The sequence below is a fragment of the Amblyomma americanum genome, chromosome 6, assembly GCF_052857255.1.
Source record: "Amblyomma americanum isolate KBUSLIRL-KWMA chromosome 6, ASM5285725v1, whole genome shotgun sequence".
NCBI classification, from domain to species: Eukaryota; Metazoa; Arthropoda; class Arachnida; order Ixodida; family Ixodidae; genus Amblyomma; species Amblyomma americanum.
This window is the reverse complement of record NC_135502.1, coordinates 16,978,532-17,004,988: the sequence shown is the minus strand read 5'-3', so window position 1 is coordinate 17,004,988 and position 26,457 is coordinate 16,978,532. Positions and strand designations below refer to the sequence as shown.

General features: G+C 46.9%; 1 protein-coding gene across 1 annotated transcript in view; it reads left to right on the top strand.

Moving 5' to 3' along the window:
* LOC144094483 (uncharacterized) overlaps positions 1 to 26,457 on the top strand; it is a 48,948-nt gene that overhangs the window by 14,289 nt on the left and 8,202 nt on the right. The gene's annotated exons all lie outside the window — the stretch shown is intronic.

Sequence of the window (26,457 nt, the reverse complement as noted above, 5' to 3'; positions counted from 1 at the left end):
CCGTCGTTGATCTTTGGGCATAGCACGTGCTTAGAAAATGGGCTGCGACGTAATCTACTCCGCATTTATGCTTTTCTAGACGCGAAACCTTGTGCCATATGCGAGAAAAACAAGTGCAAATGACAGCCAATGAATGGCTGCGTTCAACGGCGTCCTCCGCGGCTCATTGCCCTTGAATTTTTACTGTGAGACGTGACGGGTCCTAGCGCTTGTCCTTATCCTTTTTTTCCGTCCGTGTGTTTTTTTTTCTCGTGCTTTTCGTCTTAGAATTTTGGTACACGGTGTCTTGCATGTAGCGCGGTTTAGGTGCCCTCAACGCTTAGGTGCGAAAATCATGCTAAGAAGCGCTGGTAGCCTCTTGAGGAAAAGAATTCGCTACAGGGCTTCGTTTATTGCAAAACAGTGTGCTTAATCGCACGCTTCAGCTTATATACCGTTCTGCGCTTAAGTTGGGCGCGTCCTTGTTAAGGTGCTCCGCCACACTTTAAAAAATAAGGCTTGCACTTACGCATTAAAATCTGAATTCCTAGTGAGCGAGACAGAAAATAAACCTCACAGGCATAGGAAGCTAACCTTAGGAAAATATAGATGCTTACGAAGGGCACCGGAGTTTAGAAAATTTGTTAAGGCGGGAAACTTGTCGAGATCGCGCCATTTCACAGCGTAGTTCAGTATCCTCCAAACGCACCGATGGTCTACAGCCAGGCAGGGACTATTCCCATCTTTCACTCCATACATGTATTGTCGTTATGTTAAGTTGATTTGATTTTTTTCCTAGCGCCAATTAAACTTGGCAGTGTTGATGTTGTGTCTTCATTATTTGTTCCCTTGGTTCCTTTTGCTGACGTGTATAGTCTTGGCTGTATCAAAATGTTTTAGCTTGAAGCGCATGCTACGAAACCTTACCCGTCTTTACTATCCAAGCAATATCTGCTAGAAGCCTGAATTTTTTAATCACGTAGTATGAAAGGGAAACATTTATTGATTATTGATACATTCACACGAAGCGGAAAAAATCTTTCTTCTTAAAAGATTTCGGATTTTCTCCACAAGCGATGCTTTTGTTCAGGTTCTGTGTGGATCTTTGCTAATGTTTCGGTTATTATTCTCTGTGTGTATTTTCTATACGACGCACTGCTGGTGATTGTGTGTCTGTTGTAAATTCTGTCAAAAATCAAATGTACCATCAACGGTGTCCTATGATGGCACTAGAGCACAGCCACTTACCGGTGCTCCAGAAATGATACTGTCAAAAGGCACGTGCGAATCCCAATAGCTCTATAAATCACCGGAATATTTGTGCTCATCATTATGTTCTATACGAGCTGGTTATACCCAAGTGCTATTTTGAACAGTTGTTTTTAATGGTTACTGTATAATCTAGGAGAACGAGAAAGTGTGTGTTTGTGATAGCATGTCGCACCTTAGGTTGCGACAGCTGACACAGCAGTGACATCTGCGGGTCAGCGCTTCTTTAACCTTGGTGTATGAGAGTACTTTCCTGCCTGAAGGTAGCGAACGAGCCAAACGTCCCTTGAGAAGCCCATGTTTCAACCATAAATATACATCTGTAAATATCATTTCATGCTTCATCAAAACATGAGGATCCATAGCGCACAAAATTCATCAAAACTTCTCACGTGTTAGGTGTATGTTTGAAAGAATGACTGCGAGCAGAGTAGAGAAATTCTCGATGTCTCGGTACATCTGCAGATCCTCTACACACACAACATCGCGATGATCTGCCTGTTGTCATCGCATGTGGCTCATACGCGTGAGCATTTCTGTGAGAGTGGTGTATATGCGGTTGAAATAAAAAACCTTTCAGTAAGGAACGTAGCTGTGCCTTTTTATGGTTTTATTTCCACATTGCGACGTTACAAAGAAGTGGTACGCGCACTGAGGCGTCACAATTGAAGTTTTGAAGCTGTGGACACATCAGAATTTATGCAGGAAGAAGGCGGGAAAAGCAATCATGCAAAGCATGATATCCGTGAAGCACCATGTTACATATCTTTAAAAAGAAACTGGCACTCAACCACACAGCTTACTGAGCTTGCAGGAACAACGCCAAGGATAGTGGCGAAATTGGCTACTGGAAAACCATTCAGTGCGATTATTTCTGTCGAAGTGACAGCACAAAAAATAATGTTTGGTCAGAAATGGTAATGAGTCCGAAATGACTGCGTACGACAACGACGTCTGGAAGAGAGCCCCATGAAAAAAAGTACTCATAGCAATGAACATTCTTCGACGGCAGCACGAAGCAGTTTGCATTCAGTCCTTTCAATAAAGTAGAAAAGCTGACTTGATCATTAGGGCATATATTTCCATGAAGGGCACGATATTCGGGTGAAAATGATCGAATCTCCACTTTACATTCAATACCCTTTAAAAGAACTCAAATGCAATCATAGCCTAAAAGTAACCTAATTAAAAACGAACTGCAGTTAGCAGTTAATATTGCTAGCGCTGATGATTGAACTTTCTATTTTAGTGGACGCTGTGGGATGGGGAAGTTTATGCCACTATTAAGTCTGATCTTCGTAATGATTAGACTTAGATGGCAATGTCATAACTAAATTTTAGTCATGCTGTCTGCAGTCGACAGAGCGAAAGGATACCTACATAAAAAAGTAAATAGGAATATTTTAGGACAGGTTTGTTCTCTCCTTCACAAGTAACCGAAATCGCCCGGAGCTTCAACTTTAGGCGCGGCAGTCCACTGCTGTGGTCTCTCAGGCGACAAGGACCCGGGCGTTCACAGTTGGCAGGTGCGTGGCGACTAGTTATGGCTTCAAATACAGTTTGAACGAGCATGATTCGGAAAAACGGACCTTATAGTGGATTGGTATCAGTGTTTATTACCCTATGGTTGTTCAAATATGCGTGGTGGTCGCGTTTTGTAGCGATAGCTACATTACGGTAGCATTCCGAGCCCTCAGCGTGGCGGCGCCGTGGCGGTGGCGGTGCCGCCACCCTTTGGCTGCGCCTCCACGCTGTCAAGTGTTTGGTCACGTGGGGCGGAGCAACTGCCGGCGGCGCGGCGCCGTGGCTGATCACGTGGTTGGTCACGTGACCAGCCACATGGGGCGGAGCAGCTGCTGCTGCGGCGGCGCGGCGCGCCGGCGAAACCGAGCTGCCACAGCTGTGCGCATGCGCCGTGTCAAGTGGGACGAAGATAAAGAAGGAATGCCCAGCGAAACGGAGCGGCGAAAGACTTACGCTGCAATTCAACTGAGCAAGTTCCACTCGGCCAGCTGTAGCTATCTCGTCACTCCAGGTTTAACCAGAGCTAAACCACCGCCATTTTTTTAGCACTATTTCCTCTAGATAGCTACACTGAGCTTGGCATTTGCGAAGACCATTTCGTGAAGCGTTCCAGAAGATGGATTAGACTGTCGACGCACGTGGCTGGGGCTCAGTGCATAACATATGATAACACACTGCATAGCCCTTCCTTCTGCCCTGTCCGAAGGTTGGCCTCCAAAAGCAGTGGCTTCCCTTAGGCGATGGCGTCTGTACACGTATGCGGTCAACGCCCTCCTGTCTACAGTTATAGTGTACTGAACAGGACAGTGTCTGCACGTGCCCAGGGCAGAGTTCAGGCATGTGCAACTCTATCGTCAGGGAACAATGGGTTAAGACGCTGTGGTCACCAGAGGCACCTGCAGTGCACACAACACATAGTGAGTTCCGAAGCCGCAGCACCGAGCCCAAGTGGGTTGGGTGCAGTAGGGCGGAAGATGTGGGCGCGAGACGAGAGCTTCCGCAAGTTTATTATTCTGTGCGTCATTAGTGCGCGTTCAAGATCCCAAGGTGGTCGGAATTATTCCGAAGCCCACCACTACGGCATCTCTTTCTTCTTGCGTTCCAACCCTCCTCTTTTCCCTCATGACGCTGCTGAGGTGTCCACCGAGGAGTGAGACAGTTGCTGCGCCTTCAGTTTCCTCAATACCAATTTTAATTTCTCAGGTAAGTGAGGACTTGTGTGACTTCGAAGCGAACTTGTTGCCAGAATTGCGACTTGAGTACCTTTCTGATCCTTCGTTCATGGCCACACAAGAGCTAAACCATCCCAAACATGATCTGTCTGAGGCAGCATGGCAGGATTCTTGACTTACATGTGGTGAGGGCGATCAGCTGAACAGATATGATTTAATTCAAGACATTCAGCTTATTGGGGCGGAAAGAGGGGCTAGTTGATCGTGGTAATTGGAATGCATTTTTTCAGCGCAAAATTAGATAGGACGTAGTAGGATCTGCGTGTGTCTTTTTGATACGTCCTGTCTAATTTTGCAGTGAAAAAATGCAGTTCAATTACCCACGTATAGCTTACTTTAGCTATCACTAGGGCGTCATTACCACGTTAAAATTGTCAAAATTAAGCCAGGTACAAAGGGGTATTTATTAATATGAAAGCATTAGATGGCTCAGTATCAAGGTCATGTCCGCAAGAAACTGCACCACGTGACGTCACGAGACGACGAGTCACGGGATCAAGATGACGACGTAGCATCAATAATTAACGCTGCTCAACATATCTAATTAATGTAATTACCTAGCGCGAAAACTAATTAGTATAATTAGTTATGACATCATATGAGTGTGACGTCAAACCAAGTCACGTGACAACGATGTAATGTGACGTCGCATCAAGTCACGTGACAGAGCCGTAAAAATAACCTACGACTTTTGTGATCATCCGAGTATTGGGGTTGATAGGAGGTCGAGCCTAACGCCGTAGAACTGCTAGCCTCCGTTTTTTTTTAGGCTTTTATGCCCAGCAAACCCTGCTTGTAGCCACTTAGATATCATGGCTAGAAGTCGGCGAGCTTTGAAAAGCGGAGCGCTGCGCACAGCGGATAGTTAGCTTTAAGATCGACAGGCCTGGCCACTCGCACAGCACAGGTCGTTTTTTGCGTTTTAGATGTAGTGGTTTGATACCAATGCAAAAAACGGACGGGAGAGTCGTTGCTGGCCGCGTCAAGCGCTTTTTAATACCTGAGGCACCCTAGTTGCGGTCGAATGGAATTAAAGGCATAGGGAGAGGGTCGCAAGGAGAGGGGGAGAGAGAGAGAGGTGGCAGTGGATAGGTAAGAGCTATATGGACGTTTTCAAAATACAAAAACTAAAGTTTCCGCAGCTCCCCGCTAGTGTTCAGGCACAGTTCGTAGGACTACTGTGCACAAGCGACTCCTTAAAATATTTACTATATATAAAACAGTTTATATACTAAGCAATGCGGGCGTAGCGTGCTGCTTTCAACGAAATGCGGCCGTCGCGGTCGGGATTTGATGTCGCCAACATGTAATAAACAGCCGAACGCCAAAGCCGTTGAGCCACGACGGCGGGCTTCTTTACGAGGTTTTATAGCGAGGGTAATATATAATTTAAAAGTACGTTGTGCTGCACAAGTTGGAAGTAATTTACATTGTGGACAAGTGCAAAAGAGACAACGGACCTAGGAAAGAGAAAACGACACAGGCGCTGTCTAGCAACCAAATTTAGAATTGGCGGAGGCGGTGCGAACATTTCAAATTGAGAGACTTAGCACCACGAGGACAGGAAGAGCCATTCTGACCAAAGTGGGAATAAAACCGGTAGGGGTCCCACGCAAACGGTGGAGGTTCTGTTCTGAAGTCAGACAAAATCTGAAGATTACCCTCTGCCGAAAACATGCACCCGGAATATGGCAAACACAGGAGGCAAAAACGAGCCGAGACATTAAAAATTAGATTCGGGAAAATTTCGGAACATGAGGTTGCCTATGTAGACGCGGCGGGAGATGGTGGCGGTTTTACGGTGGCAACGATCGTCAGCGGCCGCGGAAATCCCTTGACAGCTGCCACTTTGCGCATGCGGAGCATAGAAGTTGCCGAGGAAATTGCGATCGCGTTAGCTTGCGTTGGAACGGAAGCGAAGTTTGTCATCAGTGACAGCGAAACTACCATACAAAATTTTAGCAAGGGAAGGATCCCGCCCTTAGCGGCCAGAATTCTAGGCGAGAGAAAGTTGGATAAGAAAATTCAAATAATTTGGACTCCGGCGCGCGAAGCCGTCCCCGGCAACGAGGCGACCCACGAACTGGCTCGAGATCTCTACCGCCGAGCCGCTACAGGGCACCTCGATGGCCGAGGGAGCGGAGAGCGCATGCTAAAATATGGGGAGATCACGCAGAATTATAGATTGGAGCGTAGACTGGTACCCCGCCAGACGCGAAATTAGACAAGAGACAAGCAATCGCGTGGAGGCGACTGCAACTTATACGTATCCGCACCCGGTTATGGCGAACCACATGTTCCCCGAGGCCAGGAGCAATAAATGCAATCTTTGTGGCGCGAGAGGACCCTCGACCACATAAAATGGGAATGCACGTACTTTCCCGGGGCGACGCACAATATAGACAGTAGAGACACCTGGGAGACCCTGCTGCGCAGCTCGGACCCTGAGCTCCGGTTCCTGCTCGTCCAACTGGCCGAAGAGGCTGCTGGGACCCAAAACCCCCCAGCCTGCATCTGAGGCGGCGGCATCCCGCCTCCTCACATGCGTGTCGGGGGTGGGTAGGTCACCTTATCCGTTGGACAATAAAGTTTATTCTATCTATCTATCTATCTATCTATCTATCTATCTATCTATCTATCTATCTATCTATCTATCTATCTATCTATCTATCTATCTATCTATCTATCTATCTATCTATCTATCTATCTATCTATCTATCTATCTATCTATCTATCTATCTATCTATCTATCTATCTATCTATCTATCTATCTATCTATCTATCTATCTATCTATCTATCTATCTATCTATCTATCTATCTATCTATCTATCTATCTATCTATCTATCTATCTATCTATCTATCTATCTATCTATCTATCTATCTATCTATCTATCTATCTATCTATCTATCTATCTATCTATCTATCTATCTATCTATCTATCTATCTATCTATCTATCTATCTATCTATCTATCTATCTATCTATCTATCTATCTATCTATCTATCTATCTATCTATCTATCTATCTATCTATCTATCTATCTATCTATCTATCTATCTATCTATCTATCTATCTATCTATCTATCTATCTATCTATCTATCTATCTATCTATCTATCTATCTATCTATCTATCTATCTATCTATCTATCTATCTATCTATCTATCTATCTATCTATCTATCTATCTATCTATCTATCTATCTATCTATCTATCTATCTATCTATCTATCTATCTATCTATCTATCTATCTATCTATCTATCTATCTATCTATCTATCTATCTATCTATCTATCTATCTATCTATCTATCTATCTATCTATCTATCTATCTATCTATCTATCTATCTATCTATCTATCTATCTATCTATCTATCTATCTATCTATCTATCTATCTATCTATATATCTATCTATCTATCTATCTATCTATCTATCTATCTATCTATCTATCTATCTATCTATCTATCTATCTATCTATCTATCTATCTATCTATCTACCTACCTACCTACCTACCTACCTACCTACCTACCTACCTACCTACCTACCTACCTACCTATCTATCTATCTATCTATCTATCTATCTATCTATCTATCTATCTATCTATCTATCTATCTATCTATCTATCTATCTATCTATCTATCTATCTATCTATCTATCTATCTATCTATCTATCTATCTATCTATCTATCTATCTATCTATCTATCTATCTATCTATCTATCTATCTATCTATCTATCTATCTATCTATCTATCTATCTATCTATCTATCTACCTACCTACCTACCTACCTACCTACCTACCTATCTATCTATCTATCTATCTATCTATCTATCTATCTATCTATCTATCTATCTATCTATCTATCTATCTATCTATCTATCTATCTATCTATCTATCTATCTATCTATCTATCTATCTATCTATCTATCTGCCTATCTGTCTGTCTGTCTGTCTGTCTGTCTGTCCGTCCGTCCGTCCGTCCGTCCGTCTGTCTGTCTGTCTGTCTGTCTGTCTGTCTGTCTGTCTGTCTGTCTGTCTGTCTGTCTGTCTGTCTGTTGGAAAAACACGTGGAATATATAAGGCGAAAAACGCACGAAACAAAAAAAAGAAAGCAGAAACACATCGAAGATTACACTGCGGATGGAAGGCTCTTATCGAGGAAGGCAATCTCATTTCCCTGTAAAGTCACGGATAGTTTCGCCACACGCGTGTCCGTGCTCTTAGCGATGCGATAAGCTGCGAAGATTTCCCTGCCTAACTGATTGCTGCTATAGTATTGGATCTCAGTATTATGCAAGTCAGGCGGGCAAGGGTCGTCATTTTGATCTTTGCAATCGCGGCAACTGCGCTAGGTTGGAAGATGGGGAATTTTTAATCTCGAGAGAATTCTCGTGCTCTTTCAGTCTGATGTATATGCACCTGCCCGCCTGGCCATAATATATTTTTCCGCAAGACAAAGGAACCCTATACGCGACGCCTTTTTTGCAGTTCATGAACCTTTCTGCGTGTAGCACTGAGCACGGCCGATTATCTTTTCTGGAAGAGGCTGACTCTTGCTCCTTGTGCACAGCAGCGCAGACTTACCCAACTTTATGTTCGGCGGAAAACAGCACCTGCACATTCAGCCGCGCAGCGATCTTCTTGAGACGATGTGAGACACCGTGTAGATACGGGATGCACACGAGCTTGCTTCGTGCTTCTTCCTGCTGGCCCCGAGGATAAGGTGCCGCCTTTACCTCCAGCTTGCACAAGACAGTTGCTAGACAGCGCTCGTGTCGTCTTCGCTTTTCTAGGTCCGTTGTTGGTTTTGCGCTGGTCCACATTGTAACATATTATGTATTCTTCAAAAAGAAAGCCAAAATATTCCTGTCGACCACAAATGATGTTGCTTTACTCACTCAGTATTACTAGCATCGAGTCGTTCCGAATTCCTAGGAAGCGGGAGCGTATGTGAGGAACTTATAAACCTGCTCCAGATTATATATAGTTTACCTGAATCCTGTCGTAGAAGGCGACAGGAGCTCGGTGTAGAGGTACCGTATTTAGGGTCCCCTTGTGAGGCCTCACAAGGACTAAGAATCGCGGCTGAAGCACCGGAGCGTGTCTAGCGACTGTTTTTTCCCCACTCAAGCATGGCAGGATTCCAGAGAATGGCGGAACCTAGGAAGAAAACAAGGGGGCATAAATCACAAACGAAAGAAGGCAAGCCAAATGAAGAGAGTAAACAGACCCCTGGCGAGTTGTGTTGCTTGTGTGCTCTAATTTCGACCGCCTGGGAATCATTAGCGCTCTCGACATCGCGGAATGCGTTTTCGTATATCGCCCAAATGGATGGGCCCATCCGTCCGTCCGTCCGTCCGTCCGTCCGTCCGTCCATCCATCCATCCATCCATCCATCCATCCATCCATCCATCCATCCATCCATCCATCCATCCATCCATCCATCCATCCATCCATCCATCCATCCATCCATCCATCCATCCATCCATCCATCCATCCAGTCCGAGTTTTTTTCTACTGGCTACTGCAGTAGTTGCATTCTCTTTAGTTTGGTTACCCGTGAACCCTAGGGCACTGGAGAGACTGGGTGGGCATTTAGCTTAGTACGATGCCGGTGCATTCTAAAAAAATTATGCTGCTTTGTATTTTCAAATTTGCTATACACTGCACATGAGCGATCACCTTTAGCGTATTTCATTTCATATAGCTGCGCTTTCTAGGCACCTTGATTACGCTGCCACGGCGCTGCCTCGTGAATTATCATAACCGATGCTGTTGTTGTTAGCCTTTCAAAAGACGGCACATACCCACCCTGGGGAATCGGCCAAGAATCAGGAGGCAGAGGTTGCTATTCACCTATACTGAATAATGACAAAAAAAAAACACGCGGGAGAGCAACACCGGTGAATTCTACCTCAAGAATTCATAACCGATAACCAAAAACTCTCTCTAATCTATTTCCTCTTTTTTTTTGCGGGTCCATGCTAAGCATCTTTTTCATCGAATCGGTCCAGTTCATAGCGTCTGCAACTTTGACACTGCGTTTAACGCTAATTGTAAACGCGATTTTGCTTCCTCCATACTTATTGGTTAGCTTTGTAATGCTTATTATCTACTGTGATTTGGCGCTACATCTGCACAAACGCCGAAAACATCTCGGTTGCCCATCGGTTTTTCTGAATATTCGTCAGCCGTTCTTGATACCAGAGTTTAATCTGCGGTTCACGCGCTTCAAAGGATGCTTTGCCAATGTTGTCCTCTAATGACATTTGCGGTTCTGCCGTGAACGCCTAATGTGGTTTTCTCAACAGCACTCTGGTTTGTTTCTAGTCCCGACTACGTCCGCCGCTACGTCCGCGGCTCTCGAACAGCTTCCGCGCTCACCGTTCGATCACGTTGCACGTGGCACTTGTGGTCATAGAGGATGTACTACGTCCGCCGCTATGGACGGCAGCGGCACTGGTGAAGACTCTCAAGGTGCGCTTACCCTACACATAAATACCCCCGGAAGCAGAAGATTGGACAGCCGTCATCATAGCGAAGTTGGTAGAGCACCGGACGGGAAATTCGGAGGTCGTGGTTGCGGATCCCAGCGGCGGCATTGGTCTCTTCCTCTTCTGTTCTCTAATAAATTATCCTTACGTAATTATCCTATTAATTTTTCATTGATAAACACCACCAATCAAAAAATCCTTACGCTCCTTGTTTTCGCTGACTGCTGGCTTCCGTCACTTACAAACAGTAAGATATTCCTAAAGTTGAGGCCTTGCACCGTTTCCTTAACCAATCCTTCCCAGCTTGTCAAGCCTATTGTATCGTAATAATAGAGCAGCACGTAACAAGACAAGACAAAAGGAGGGACGCAGGACGACACCGGTACGTCTCTTGTCCTGTCTTGTTACGCGCTGCTCTATTATTATGGATCACGAACTCGTCCAGCAAGCAACGCTTCTCTATTGTGTCACCATATAGTGATGTATAGGGGTATACAGTAGGTGGAATGCAATAGCAAGCTAGGGTGCTTGGATGCTCGCTCGCCTCTGGTCCATCGAGGTACTCTATAGCACGCTAAAACCCCTTGATATTGAAAGTGGCGCATTTCTGTGAACTTTGCCGCCGCGCCGCGAACTCTCGCACATCCTCCTCGCCCGAATCTCTGCTCGGCGCTTTTCTGAACGGTGATTGGCCCGCCTGTCCGTCGCACAGGCAACGCGCGGGAAAGGATCGTTTTCTTGCGTTTTCTTCTTTCGTCGGCGCCATGTGCAGGCCGTCTGCCACTGCTGCGGGTCCAGCTCCGTTGACTTAAGCGCTGACAATTCGAACTCTACTTTTAATGCCGCATTATGTCCGATTGCGGTGCATTTCAGTGCACAAGCCAGAGTGAAAATGGCGTCGTGCTGCTCGCGATTGCTCAGGAAAAAATGACATCAGCCGAATAACAAAGGGGACCCACAACATCGCCCTTAAGGACTTGGTTCCGGCAAAGCACACCACCCTCGGCGAATTCCTATGCATTGTGTGGTACCTAACCTAGTGAGCATGCTTAAAACATTTTGCGAGATCATCAGGAAGCTGATAATATTGCTTCATTCGCTGGTCATTCTGCGTCGTTTCAAATGTTAATTTTTCCATTTGATTGCATTGCTCTGTGTGTTCTAATCGCGTCTGTCGGCGTGAGGATTACGCCTATTATAGTCACTTTAATTTCTGAATCTCAGTGTGGGTTTCCGCGAAAAACGTGTGCATCATCGACGTTCTTTTTTTTTTTTTGCTAGTAAACATGCGTGCTGTTGACCTTGTGCAAAATAGAAAACATGTTCATTTTTGTAGCGTGTACGGCAGACTCTCTCCCTTGTGCCCCAGAGCTCTAGCGTGGTAGCTTTAACGGCGTTATACCATCGTATGTCTGTGGGATTACAAGGGGAGTGAATCTTAAGGAAATTAAGGCGCTCGATCCACCGTCGCGACTGCGCGCAGCTCTACCGCTATTCTGACATCTGATGCCACCTGAGGAGCGAGTCATAGAAAAGGTGCTTTTTAGAGCGAGCTTTGAATTGTTGCAGTCGAAATTGTTATGATAACTGCATTTAATGCTGCTTTCAAAATAACATCAGATTCTTTAGCTCCGTAGTTTATAAGGGTACAAATCGTTTACCTGAGACTCACTTAGTCACGGAATCGATCCCTGGGGACACTTCCCTCTTCTTACATCCATGGTTTGCAGCCACTGAGCCGGAAGTCTTCAAAACGAGGGCTTAAAAAGCCAAGCTGCGCCTCGCCCATAGTCACCCCAAGATGAAGGGACCGAAACGTCGTGTTTTTCAAAAACTAACCTGGTTGGCGTCAGTATAATCTTTCTACTAAATTAAATTTCCCAACCAGACAGACTTCAGTGAAATATTTTCTTTTGAGTTTTTTTGAATGAATACATCATTTCTGATCGCGCTTTAAAGTGCTGAATATGGATTCATCACGGGCATCTGAAGCCTTCCTTGATTGCATTCGAGGGATTAGCGTAGGTGAATCATCAAGAGGTGAATCATATCCTTCCGCCACTTAATAAAATCTTCTGTTGACACCAGCAATCACCCCAAAATTTTAAGCCAATCCCTTGGCCAGGCTCGCTTCTGCAGTAGTTAATAAAGTTAACGAAAAAAAACCAGAAAATAAAGTTCTTCTCTTTCAAGCAGCCCTGAAATTTATAATGAAGGTAATAAAGCCGCGGCGTGTGCATCACTCCGACGAGCCAAGCTTAAAATTTTCGGTCTGTAACCTGCTAAAAAATGCATAACGCGCATTAATGAAAATTTTCTTGCCTTTTTGCAGCCAATCACTCACTAGTGAAACGATTTCGTTACCTAAATTACCGCAATCTTTACCTCGTTCGATTGCAAAATAACAGCGTCATAAACAGTATTTCCGCAAAAATGTAGTGCTAGGTCAAATCTACATTTAGCGGAGCGTCAGAGAGCTGAAAGTATTCAATAAAAACGTAGCGCAAATCTCAGGCTAATAAAAACTCTGCCGTATTGAGGTGCACGGAGTGCGGTTTGATTGCTCATGCCGCAAGCGCTCACGTTTAATGCTTTTCTTGCTCGAACGAGAAAGTGATAAATGTGGTTCGTGGTAGAGTCACGCATGTCGCATCACTTTCTTGTGGATGTGTTTAATAATAGAGCGTGAAAAGTGCACACTTCAGCGCGCTCATGTGTGCCAGCGAACACAACGGGCCGGCGAGCGCGCGATGGCCTGCGAAGCGTGCCGTGCGCAGCGCGCACAGCCGGCGGGCGAGGATAATAGAGGAGGAAAACGCGGGTGTGGAGGAGGATGTCGCTACTTTCAATATCAAAGGGTTTTATAGCACGCTAGGGTGCCTCGATGCCAGTGCCGCCGCTGGCATCGAGGCACCCGATAGCACGCTGCATCGTTGCGCCCTCTCTGGATGAGGAGCTATAGTTCGTGTGCTTGGCCTGTTTTTTAGACTGACGACAGATGGCGCACACACCGCATAAAGTCGGCGCGGCAGTTCAGACGACTCCCGTCGAAACGCCTCGAAGCGCTCGCTGACAAAAAAGAAACAAACGAACACAGCGAAATAAAAGAAAGAAGAACCAGCTCAGCACCAAGGTTCGCGCTGATGCGGAGAGAGCCTGCAGTGTTTGCGTGACACCAGGCCACCGAAGCGGGAAGAGAAACCGGGCGTGAACGGCGCCGCAGGAACAGCGCTCGCGTTCGCGCGCACAACACGGTGGCCGTGATTACGCCGATTAAGGAAGAGGCTAGAAAAAAAAAACGAATCAAGGACCCGGTTCCTCTTCGTGACGGCCATTAGCCACTAGTCACGTGAGCAGCTGCCTGTGGAGGTAGAGTCTGCAGCGTGACCACAGAAGTTACACATCGGTGTCAGCCGTGCATAATACGACCGATCGGCTGCGGTCTCCTTCCTTCCGTGTCCTTTGTGTGCACTTAGCGCGCCTTGTGGACGCCGCACGCGCAAGATTGAACACCGCGGCAACCCATTTCTTATTCGCTTTGCGTTAGGCGAAGAGCGGATTGAAGTCCCGGAAGTGCGACGGGGGCAGAAGAAAGTTGTCGACTGCACGCAAGCTGCTCTTGCGCTTTACGACTGGCTGAAAGAGAGAGATATATATAAATTGTACGAGGCCAAACGTACGTTCAGCGCGGAGTTGAATATTTTGTAAAAAAAAATGCAACTACTGATTTTTTTGTCACACATTTGCCTTACAGTATCAACGGCAGCAACGCGAAGGAAAAGGTGAAGCACGGACGTTGTTGTTGTTGTTTAAATTTGAAAAAAGTATGTGGCAATCAAATCACGCTGGACAACAAACAGTGAAATAATATTCACAGAACTAGGTGGAACGCTAATATGGAAGAACGATGCCAGATGCGGCTAATCCGTCTTCCCGAACACCGCATATTTCATTTTATGGTTTATGGTTTAAGACTGGTTTCTGGTTTAAAGGGTTTAACGTCCCAAGGCGACTCGGGCTATGAGGGACGCCGTAGTGAAGGGCTCCAGAAATTTCGACCACCTGGGATTCTTTAATGTGCACTGACAACGCAAGTACACGGGCCTCTGGCATTTCGCCTCCATCGAAATTCGACCGTCGCGGCCGGGATTGAACCCGCGTCTTTAGGGTCAGCAGCCGAGCGCCATAACCAATGCGCCACCACGATGGCCCGAAGGGCTTTTCGTCACGGCTAGGATAAACGTACTCTAACCGGATAAAACCTGGCCCAAGGAGTCTGAAAAGTCGCCGGTCGCCATAAGCCAACGGCTGAGGCCCTAAGGATCTGATGCATATTTGTGTGAACAGATTAAAATTTTTGGCGCTCGTAAAATTTGTATCATACCTGGTACACCGCTCATTGCAAAACAGAATTGATGCGACCAGCTTCGCGTTGTAAAGAGCAGTGCGCGCTATACCCAGCACCTAACCTGGCGCCTCAAGGCATATAGTCGCAATGTCTGCCATGGAGGCAGCCGATATGGTAACGCCACTTGATAGCCATCCGCTGCCGTGTCGACCTAACCCAGGGCGTACGTTTCTGGCATCAACAGGGTTTTTCACACAGATCACGTGATTCCAACAGATACCACAATGGCGATTGTTACAATAACATGAAATTAAAATTTAGGCGTCATTTCGGCAAGCGTTTTTAAGATCAGAGTGCTTAGAAGTAGATAAAAAATGCCCTTTTTGAACACATTTGAGCTCTTGTTGAAGAAGCGACTCGTTAATTTTGAGCTTATTTTTGTGCACGCACTTCTAGCAGCACCGGGATAGCGTCATACTTCACACCGCGCTTTGACCCCGAGCCTCAACGCCTGCGCATATATGTGGCAAGGCGAAGCCATTGCGTGCACAACTAAGCCTTCTCGCTGGCGTAGCCGTCTGCGACTTCGCACCTGCCAACATTAAAACTGCAGATCAAGGACCCCATGACGACGTAAACAAGACTCGCTTAGGTCCACCCGCCTAAAAGTGCGCGGGTGGCAGCGCTGCCACGCTTGTACTGTTTTACATCGTGCCAGGCAGCCTGACGCATCCCTTTGCAAGTGAAATGCCTTGGCAGACCCGTGACCTCGGAGGAGTCCATGAGAAGCTTGAGTCGCCGAGGTAAACGCGGTCGACGCCACAGCAGCCAGCAAAAGTTGCACCTCGTTAAAAGTCTGCTAAATATAAAAATAAAGGTGATGAGAAACTGACAGAAAAGTGAAAAACAGTAACATGTAAGAATGATTCGTGCCCCATAAAGTACCTATACCGCGTGGTGGTGACGTTGACGCTGAGAAGCTATTTTGTCGAATGCAATGTATGCACAACTCTTTTAGGTCCTTGGTAAATAAACAGTTTCAATGCCAATCGCACATATATGCAGCCAGAGAAAAAAATGGCCAGGCTTATCTTGGTTAAGCCAAGAATGCGTTGCATATCTCGATGGAGTTCCGTGCTGCTCCGTTGACTCGATAGGCTATTGACTCGATCGCCATTGAAACTGCCCGTGTAGCAGCGCTCGATCGCCTTTGAGTCGATAGACTATCGGTTCGAGGGCCATCGAAATGCCCGTGCGACAGGGGTATGACTGTCCCGGCGAAGGAGCGCAGCTCTTTTATACATATGCCATGACGTCAATCATAGCGCAGCGCCCCTAGCGGGAGGAGCGGAAGTCAGGTGGTGGCTGCGGCCGCGCGCGACCGCGCCAGTTGGGGCCCAGCTTTTCCTCCGTGACGTCACGCGCCGGCGCAGCGCCCCCAGCGGGAGGAGCGGGAGTTAGGTGGTGGCTGCGGCCGCGTGCGACCGCGCCAGTTGGGGCCCAGCTTTTCCTCCGTGACGTCACGCGCCGGCGCAGCGCCCCTAGCGGGAAGAGCGGGAGTCAAGTGGTGGCTGCGGCCGCGCGCGACCGCGCGAGTTGCGGCCCAGCTTTTCCTCCGGCTGTCGTGACGTCACGTCACGTGGTTGCGCTAAAGGTCAATGGTGGCTGCCCGGCCGCGCCCAAGGGCTGAACTGAGTGATTGCAATATGCAACGCATAAAAACTAACACGTTGTGATCGTAGTTACCAGAAATTTACTAATGATCGCGGTGACGATAATACTCGAGTGTCATGATCTGGGGCTTAATTATATCTACATATATCTAATTATATCTAAGAAGAATATATGTAGGACCCCTTGATTTCGGGTAAAACGCGGTTTAAACCAGTTTTTGTACTCGAAATGGACTTTTCCAATGTCTGGTTAAATCCGATTCCAACCCGAAAATTGCGCCTCTATGAGAGTGTAGTTTGCCAGCGCATTGAGGTGCACGTACAGCGTGGAATATAGCGGATGAATTATGCTGATTCTATAGTGATATTTTAGTCGTTTTTTTCATTACTTTGAACCTCTGTTATGAATCTTCATGACTTTGACCGCTTGTCATTCCCGACGTGGCTTAATCAGACGGCAAGGTTAAAAAATGTTTTAGAAGCGGGGAGTTAGAACACAGGTACTCAGCAAGCTTCTCAATGGCATCATTACACCTAGCGCTATCTGCGATAACAGGACCGCAAAGCTGCTAAGAAACTTCTGTGCTTTTGAAATGACCGGTGTGTTGCTGAAGGAATGTTTTTGCTGTGTACAAATGAAGGCAGGCAGATGCAGTCAACAACGCAGGTGCTGCGCCCAATATGGTAATATGCATGACTGAATAGTTATAATGAATGAAAAAAAAGATATATATGTTTTGCTAAACAATTCAATTTATTGTCGTTGGTAGGCACAATCTTCTAGTGTACAAATTTGAGCAGATCCACAACCAAAGGCTTGTGACGCATCCGTGCACATAGATATCAATGAGGGTGAAGACTGCACGCACGAACACAAAAAGTGATTACACTCTTCATGTAACCCCACCAAAAACGTAAACCTACGAACAATTCATAAGATGGCCGACATTGCATGATTAGCGTTGTATTGCAAACGGATTAGTTTCTCATCAACAGATGCACTATAATAGGAAATCACACATTACACACTTTGAACAGCAACAACAACACAATAGACTGATAATTTACACAACACATGTTTAACCAATGCAGTGAGAGCACATAATATGTGACCATATACATTCTGTTTTAGTGCTTGCATAATAGAGGGATGGTTAAAACACCTGCGCCAAAAATACTTTTTTCAAGTGCCGCTATGTGTGAGGTATAGAAACTATGAAGACTGCCTTGTGGAATGTAGTCCTACACTTTCACTCCTGCGTACCCCAGGAGCCAGTGGCCTTAGACGTTATTAGACAGTGGTATAAAAAAAAATCAGTGTCTTGGGGCAGCTAGCATTTCTAGCGGTTTGTTAAGATGAACAACAAATTGACCATTTTTCCGACGCTAAGCAAGAAAGAACGAAAATTGGAAATTATGTTTTGCTGCCTAAAGCAACATGAATGCATCAATTACGGAGCTTTTTGTTGAATACTCCCCGTTTGTACTCGAGTGTGAACTGAAAAGAATTGCATCCGGTTATTAGAACGATTTGTTTCTGAGCTAGTTGGTGGTTCATGTTGCAAGGGAACTACAGCCGACAAATAAACGCCACACAGCAGAGAAGACACGTACACAAGGCTGACTAACAACTGAGCTTTATTGATGCAAGGACAAGCGCAAAGACAGTGTATTCAAAGTTAGACTTTCAGGATTTTTTAAAATGATACAAAGAACACTACACAAAAGTTGTTTTTGAACATCGGATAGGCGGCCAGGCGGACGCAAACTGTGATGATAACTGTCATCTTAATGTCAGTAATCAACTAAATGCAATTATTAACTATTTAGTCACTGCAGTTAGCATGCATGTTTATATTGAAAGCTTAAAGCTAGTGGCATTCGGTGACTATTCTATTTATTATAATTTTATTAACGTGCCTGTTTCCTGAGCTGTGCGTGTCAAAAATTCCAGCCCAATCCGTCTAATTATCCACGCGAGACCGCGGCACAGGGCGTGAAGCTACTCCCTAGTGGGACGCAGCTGTTGCGTATGACGCTCCGTCTGACAACAAAGTGAAGTGACAAGCGAAGGTGATTACTTATCGTTTTTGGCCAGCAAAGCTGAAGGACGACTGTGCGGGCGGCGTGAGGTGAGCCCTGTTTCTTTAAGCGATTACTTCTTGAGCGGGTGATAAAACGTGGTGCCGCTTTAGACTTCGCATGCAGTCAAGCGCAGTGATTTCGCATTGTGTTATTATCTAACGCAGTGGATGGTTTGCAAAGTATCCGTCAAACGACTGGTGGCAGCGTTCCTGACGAGTCCAGAGGCCAAACCTTTCAACTTGGCTCTCGTGTGAACAAAGTTTTGACGTTAAATTGACAAAGAGCGGTCTGAACGAAAGCATGCGACGACAACGATAGATAATTATGGATACAGACAAGGGAAAAAATGCAATCGCCGTAGAAGTCCCACACCTGACCAAGGCGCACAGCGGTAAGGCCAAACCCAAGTATTTACAAAGCCACGTAGGCCGACAATGAGGTCAGGGGTTAGAGCCATGACGTGACAGCGGGCCGCATCACGAGAAAGGAGGCCATAAGCCAAGAGACGTTTGCTGCGTGCGTGACCATCCATGAACGTTCGTTCAAGCGCAACCCTTTCAGACAACTCCCCCCCCCCCCCCTTTTCCTTCTCCAATTCTTTCCACACGCATTCCACGAATTGGTAACATAGTTCTCGCTTTGTGCGTTTCGTGTGCAGGGAGGGCGGTCCTCTGGCAGAGGTGTATCAATCTATTTCCAAACGTAGACACGCAGTGCACCGACCTCCAGCAGGGAAGTCGCCAATCACTGTGCAGTTTATTTTTCTCCTGTTTTTTTTTTTTGCGTACTATCTGTTCTCTAACATAGCTTGCTCCATGCTGTTAGGCTGTCAGCTGTGATTCGCTGTTTTATTTTCTTTTTTCCTACCTTCTCTCGCTCAAACCTATTGAACAGGCGGCGGCCTTAATTCCTCCTCTCCCAAGCGCAAGTCTGAATCGACTTTCCTTTCGTGTCTCCACGCGGAAAATCAGACACGATAAAAGCGTCTGAGAAAAGAAAAAAAAAACAAGGCAGCACGAGGGAGGTAAAGATATAATAAGAAAACTCTGCCGCGGGCAAGCTGCTCGGTGTCAAGATGTCTACAAGCCCTGAAGACATATGGCTGACCTTGGCTTTGACTTTGAGACCACTTTCTGAGGCGGGGAGTTTTGCTGAGGGCAAGTGGAAATAAAAGAAGCAACGAAACCGGAGACACGCTTCCTGGCCTCGTGCATTTTACTGTTGCTAAGCGTGATGTTGTTTTGCTGATGTTGATATCAAGAAAGTAAAGAATTCTGCTTTCCTGTTTTACTTTTCAGTGGAAGGGTTGAACTCGCTTCAAGCTCACTTGTGCCTAACTTAAAGGACAGTTCCACAAAAAAGGCACGCTGTCTGATATGCGAATTCAGATGTGTTCGATAACTTTCGCCGCTCTTTATGCAAATGGGAAGCAAGAAAAGTGGATAGCTGAGTTCGAGTGACGTCTTCTGAGCACTATCTTGACTGATGCAATCGACATCCATAGGTGCCTGCTCGGTTTGTATGGAGCGGAAGTAGGATGTACTGTTCTTTTTCAGTGCGAGCAGCAAAATGTGTGAGCCAAAGGCGATGCTTACTCTCGGGAGGAGTAGTACCTATTGTCTGTAGAGTTACAGTGAAAATACTTTTTCTTTTATTACGCAAGTACTCATTCGAGGTTTTCTTTTGAAACTTTAAAGCTGCCTCTTAAGTTCCTCCTTTCGGAAAAAGGCAAATAACATTATAATATGATGAATCTCTAAATGCTTAGATCGAAAGTACTTACTCCGTACACAGATGTGTGCACGGCGGTGAAGTTATTACAAGTCAGGTTATAAAAATTAACTCCTCCAATTGGGAGAAATATAGATTGTAGTCATCCGTTGCGGCCGTCTGCTATTAACTGCTATTACAGTTCTAATAAAAAGTTAGCACCCTCACAACCACCAAACGCCGTAGAAAACAGGTTTTAGAGAAGTTTAGTTTTTCTTGTTTTTATTTCAGCTTCATACCTTCATTATCGCTTCCGGCGCGCAGCCTGAGGCATTTTTTGTGTGTCGTGCAGGGCCAGTTTTCTGCGGCATACGCACGATCGAAGCTACTCCTGTGCCGTCCCGATAAACACCCCAACACATTAATCTAAACACAGTTTTCAACAAAGGAGTAAGCCTGGCTAGTTGGTACATTCTTTGCATGGAAACAGCGCAGCAGACGTGCGTATGTGTGTCTTCCTTTCTTGGTCCCGTCTGCTGCGCTGTTTCCATACAAAGACAATTTTCAGTGCGCCACCGAATGAGGATGGCTACACGGTTATCACGTTCGCGCCTGAACGCACCTGTAGCTGACTCGTCAGCGCCGTGTTATCAGGATTATGCGCATGTTGTGCATGCTCAGATGAAGCTCCCGTCAAGGCGAAAAAGAAAGACGGTGACCAATCATGCACCCCGGCGCTTGTACTTTCCTTTGCGGCCTGCTTTGCTGCGCCCGACGTCCAAAGAGGGAAACAGTGATAACGAACGCATGCGCTGTGGCCGTCAGCTGCTGCTTGGCAGCCCTGACGATGCCATTAATGCCGTCCTCGGTTTGCCATGCCTGTATACTCGAATGCACGCCGGGTGGGCAGCGAACCAGACCTCTCCGTTATGCAATGGTTGTTTATTAATACAGAACGCGGCTTAAAGGGGCGCTGAGAATCCTCCATCCAATTTTAGGTGAGTGAATGATTCTGTTGCTCTTTCCTGGTACGTTGATATTATTCTTGCAGCAAAGACTCATTTACTGCTGAGAAAATTCCAGAAAAAATTTCTCTCTGCTCGACTAAAACGCTTAACGTCTACATCAAAAAGGACTCCATGACCACCTGTTTTCAGTGAATGGCGGTACAGCACGGCCTCAGTGATTCGCGAAAAAAAATCTGTTTTAGTTAAAATGGCGTCTTTGTCGTTAGGACGAGATAATCTAGCAATACAGGCCAGGAATATTTTGTCCCCAGTGTTCCTGTTAAGCGGCCGGCGTTCCGATTCCGAAGTCATCCAAGTGCTTGTGTCACCGTCACTGACGGCAAGTTTTCTTCTCTCGAAAGCCCAGTTTCAACAATGGACAATTCAGTTCTTAGTTGTTCGTCAACTTGTGTGGTGCTAAAATAAAGTTGACGCGCCATCTAACGCTGTCATGAAGTCGCCGATTGTTTAAATGACACGTGTTTGTTTGTGTGTGTACGTTTCGTTCATTTCAGTATCGCCTGGAAGACGCTGTTTGTTACGCGTGCGCCTTTTAAAATGCTACGTGAGCACTTCGCTTCTGATTTTGTCGCGGCTGGGCTTATTGTAAGTCCAGCCGCGAGTCGAAGTAACGGAAAAATCTCAGCGACGCCACTGCGTCAACATCTCTGACATTGCTCGCATTAGAGTGAACCAAGCGCTGTGTTTGTGCATGGTGCCTTGACGACGCTTGTGGTTAAAATATACTGAAACGAGGAAAACTGTTGCGTGGTTTAGATGTGTTTACGACGAAACCAAAGGCGAAACCGTCCTTCGGAGCCTCAGGTGGCGGGGTAATGCTTTTGCACTCGGTAAATAATAGCTCGCTCTTCGTGGGATAACATGCTTTCTATCTCCCAGCCCTAAGGGAACTGGTAGCTGCTGTACCACTTGACCGCTATCTAGGGTGCAGTAGAGGAACGCTGGCCTTTCAACGTACGTACAAAGGCAAACAAAAGTAAACGAAGGGCGCAGTTGCGATCTGACATTTTTCAAGCGTTGCCTAATTGAAACTGGCAGGTATGCGATGTACTACTGGGGACAAATGTTTCCGGGACGCGAGTTCTAAGAAAAAAACGTTTATTGCAGTTCCACCTCACTACCCAGTCGCCTGACATTGTGAAGAGAGAAAGGAGCATTTATTCCTTCAATGCCTTCATACAATATCAGGCGACTGGGTAGAGAGGTGGAGCTGCAATAAACGTTCTTCCTAGAACTCGCGTCCCGGAGACTTTAGCCCCAGTAGTACATGCTGGTAGCCCACACATGCGCGCACTTTTTTTACAAACAAACACTGTTTCTTCGTTTCCGATAGGGAAAGCGCAAGTCAGAACGCAGTAGCAGCGTGCTCTCCAATTACTTATGTCCGCACCCCTACTTGTCTTGATTCCGACAGCCGCAGCCTTTAACCTCTCTGATGAACCGCTTGGTGTTAGACAATATTGCATATTCGGTTCACTTTGCAGTAGAGATCATACGTGTTTCCCAATAACTTCGCGGCGATATCCAGATCGAGTATATATACCGCATCGACAGGTGCCCATCAGTTGGGGTTCCGATGGCGCGCTCGTGCGCAGGGCGAGGAAAGAGACCGAGGCGTACAAAGTTGAGGCAGCATCATGATGTCAGTATATTGGGGCCTGAAAAGGCCACGGTTCTTTTTGCTACTGAAGAGAAGTCAGCACCGAATTTTGTGTCAGCAGCCCCTGCGCGAGTAAGCACTTGCATTTGCAAGGAAAAAAAATGAAAACAAAATTATCTGGCTATGGCTCGACTGGTACAAAGGTGGACGCTTCTCGGGTGCGTGTCCACGACAAAGGTCAGTCCCAATAGCACGGTCGTAGGAGATGTCTGTAGAAACCAGCACAATTATTTTTCCCTGGAAGTGCTCCAGCAACTCTGCGCGCTTTCTGCTGTCCAAATACTACGTGCGGCCATGGAAATCTTCGCGGCGGCCCGCTAATGGCCTTCAGTTTAGAAAAGAACCACTGGCCTTATGACCGTCTACCTCTGAGAGCCATCCGAGACCTTACACGTTCCGGCCCAAAAATGCTTTCGGGTCACCCAAAGAAACCCCAAAGAAGCTGCCACAGACTGGCCCTGATCACGAGGAAAAGAAGGAACGAAAGGAAGAAAGAAAATGCAGGACAACTAAAAGCTGCAGGAAGGTGGAGGAAGGAAAGAACAAGAAGACGTCACGAACCGTGAAAACGACGGTTAGTCAACTGCCACGGTTCACGTGATTGAACGCGCTTCTTTGCATCCGCCGCTATCTCCGCTGGAACGAAGCGGGAAGACGGTACTTCCTTTCTTCGCCGCCGCGCACGACTCACGGTCCGTGGGCGCCTAACGACGGCCGCTGGCCTGCGTGCAGATCCTCATCGGCCGTGGAGCGGTCCGCTTTCCGTCCGAAGCGTGCCCAAACATAGCCGCCAGTTGTGGTGGCCCGGATACCGAGACGCAGCCCGGCGTCGCCTCTTGCCCGCACTGGCACTGATTGTCCGGCGGAGTGTCAAGACCACACACACGAGGAAGAGGAGGATTGTGCTCGTACAAGGAAACAGTGATGAATTAGTTTGAACTCCCAAGCACCTAAGTCAGTGTTCGAGCAAGGGACTCGAGAGAGGGAAGTACCATTGTCTGTTACCTTTCTCCTCGTTTAGAGGCAACGCTACATATAGATCACTTGAACGTGCTCGCTCTAACGATGCCATTGAGTGCTTTGCTTTTCAAGTTTCTCGGCTTCCTGGCTGCAGAATCTCTAGCGCTCGTTATTCGTGCTTCTGTAATTGTCGAAGACGTGCAGGTTTATTTCTGTGGACGATGGCCACTGGCACTGCGCACACACCACATAAACTCGGAGACTATGGCGTTCTCGTGCAGACCATTGCGTCACGGGTTCGATAGCCGGTTGCGGCAGCTGTATTTCGCTGGAAGAAGAGCGCAAAATCACCAGCTTGTTGAGATTTTTGTGCCAGAAATCGCAGAAATATAATATGGGGCCCACCACAACGACTGCGCTGACAACTGTCTGAGCAGCATTTTGGCGCGAAAAGAAAATAAAATCATATACCAATACGACTGTACCAGGTCGCTCAGTCCATCCAATGTGTAAACTTGAAAACACTGTAGCACAAGACTTCGTGGTGGTTTGAACGGTATCTATGAAAGCATTTGTAAGCCATTTTCTTCATGGCTGGAGAAGATTCAGGGGAGAAGGCGCAGGTGCGAAAGCCTAAAAAATCTATTGTTATTGAGTTTCCTCCGCCCTTCGATCTTCTGAGAGCACCAGAAGACTGGAAAGAAGATGAAGAAGGTGGCAAGAGAGAACGCGCCGAGTTAAATGAGAAGGCGGACCATCATCCTTAGCCTGACGCAACCAGCAAGCACTAGCGCAATGAATATTGAATTGACATGGCTTCGTCGAGCGGAGTGCGCAGGCGAAATACACATATCAGAACCCGCCGCAACACGAATTCCTCGAGCCCAAGATCACGTTTACCGCAAGAGACTAAAGTGCGACATCCCGTGTCACAGAAGCCCCTCCTCGGGCCGCTGCTCGTGGGAGAACTAACGACATGCAGAATTGCAAAACCAGCTCGCTCTCATAAATCATTCACGCAATCACCGCGCAAGAATTTGACACCGGCGCACGCATTTGGTTTATACGGCGAACAGTTTTCGCTTCTCCTTGGCCCTGTGTTTTTAGTTTGATCTTGGATACCTGCAAATACAGACTGCTGCTTCTGCAAACACGATCGTGCACACAGGAGGCGAGAGGTTGCTTCGGGTTTCCTCCACTGCTGTGTGAGCTGCTGTGCTGCTGGTAAGGCTTGTCGCCCACATGGGAGGTTGGCCGGAGGGGGTACCAGGGAAGGCTGCATGGGCTTCCTAAGTCACAGAAGGCGGCGGCTGCGAGCAGTGCGCGACGGTCCGAGAGCGAAGGAGTGTGTGTGCGCGCGGAGGCGAGGGATCATTGCCCGGCCGGGCCTCTTCACCGAGCCCTCCTCCCACCAGGAAGACTGCAGGCCGGCCGCGAGCGCCGATGGACTCTAAATAGTGCGCGACCTAAATCGCCGACGCCCGGGCGAAAGTCAATTCGCCAGACGTCGGCCGCTGCGAGTCCTCCGGTGACCACAGCAGCGCGACACACAAGCTCGCCGTAGCCTCTGCTGGTCTGAAGTGCTCGCGTGCGACTGCGCTGGTGTCTGCGGCGACGAGGACGACGGAGTCAGCGGATGACGTGTGGACAAGACGGCTGAATCGGAGGTGAGGAACCGGCTTGGCGAGCCAACGAGCCGATGTTAAATGTAAGGCTGTGCATTCGTGCAGCGGGAAGAGCTTGTTTACATGTTGTTATGTTGCACGCACGTGGGGTTCGCGGTCGCCTGGACAAGTTGTACTCAAGGATGCGGCTAATTGGAGGGTTGAATGCTACCACCGGCGTGACCGACGCGCTGTCTGTAGGATGTTGGAGCTATCGATGAATGGGCTTTGATTAACGAGCTGGTAGGGGCGGAGAGGAATGTTATGCGGGAGCTTCTCGCTGGTGTAGATTTCCCAAGGCTAATGGCCTATTGACAAGAATAAGCGGCCCGGTGATAATTATAGAAGACATTACTTTGATGAGACTCTGCTGTGCTTTTCACCAGTGACCTCTGAAACGGAACGATACGAATTCAGATATGTTAGCGAAATGATGACAGAGTACTTTTGTTTGCTTGGCTGCTAAGTTCGCCTTACTTTACATGACAGCATTCCGAAACAACGTGAAGTTCCGAATGAACGTTTCATCTAATTGTTTACAGAAACGGGCATGACAGGGTGGCATTTTGGTTGAATAGAAGCAATCAAACCGCTTATGGGAAGACGTATATTCTTGTGACTCCGTTTTCTTTTTAGTCCCGATATATAAGAGGAATATTTAATCTTATATCCAATTTAGGCCATTCGGCACTGGTCGGTTACTACTCCAGTCGGCTCTGGTCGGCTCGCGGCAGCCACAGTTTCTACGTCTGGTAGCATTTTCTGAGTTTACCTTTTTCTCCTGACAATTTCCACATTTTATGCCCTTGCAACTAGTATATTTCACCA